A 1267-nucleotide genomic window follows, 5' to 3' on the forward strand; every position below is an offset into this window, starting at 1 on the left:
TTACGCTATGACCAAATTACGCTACTTTACCCTATATATATATATATATCTTTTGTATGATATTGATATTATTTCTAAATAAATGCAATTGAGATGTACCTTATATTAAAATCCGTTCAATGATGTCTTAGTTAAATATAAGCGTACTTGATTAACTTTTAAAATTGATTTTCTCGAAAGCAACTTTTATCCGAAAAAATTCATTTTTTTCGGAAGGAATTATTTACTGCCTGACTATACCACGATTAATCTTTCTTTTAGAAAACAACTTTTGTTAAAGCAGCAATAGATTTAATAATTTTCTGTAGGCAAGGTAATTGATAAATTAAATGTTCATTACAATAAAGGATAAAATAATTTGCTCATAATATATCAATTGCTAATAATAATCTTTTAAATATTAATAACTTCTCAATATTATCTGATATAAATATATGATAAATACATAACTAATTAGCTAACTGGCACATAAAAAATAAATATGTTATAAGAATCAAATCACATATCTTTGTGTCGATTTAATCTAATATTTCGTTAAAAAATTAAATGCATAAAAAAAATAAAATCAGAAATGTTTCCATTTACAATAAGTAAATACGGACGAATAATATTTTATTTGCGAAGGAGTTTTTAATATTTATAATTCTTATGTTTGGAGTAATAAATATTCAAACGCAGTATCACGTCAGTAGATTTCAACATAAGTTCTAAATTAATTTGTGGACTGAAATTGTTAATGATCAGATGGTATTGCATATTTTGTCTTATTAAAATTATCGTCGTATTAAATGTTATTGACAAACGTATTTAAAGAATAAATTTTAATATTACGTTTCAGATTGGGCTATGTATTTTGCCGAACAGATTAGACGGAAATATATACTTTCAATTTGTTTAAATAAATTAAAAGAATTACTTGAAAATGTACCATTAAATAAGCGATTAAATATAATTTTTCAACACAATGGAGCATCTTTTTATATCGCAAGAAGAGTTTGAAACGCAATGAACAAAGCGTATCCAAATCAATGGATTGGACGTGGTGGTCAAATTAATTAGCCACGAAGATTGAACTCCAATAGACTTTTTGGGAGATTAATTAATTAAATAATGCGTTTATCAATGCGAACCAGTGTATAATATAAAAAAGAGTTGCATGATCACATTCGTCAAAGATTAACAACATTTACCAATGAAATAATCAGAAATTCCGGTCGTAATATTTATTAAGATGTGCATAATTATGTATACAGGAGGAAAGAGCACA

This window comes from Wasmannia auropunctata, unplaced genomic scaffold (assembly GCF_000956235.1).
Source record: "Wasmannia auropunctata unplaced genomic scaffold, wasmannia.A_1.0 LD336074.1, whole genome shotgun sequence".
Classification (NCBI taxonomy): Eukaryota; Metazoa; Arthropoda; class Insecta; order Hymenoptera; family Formicidae; genus Wasmannia; species Wasmannia auropunctata.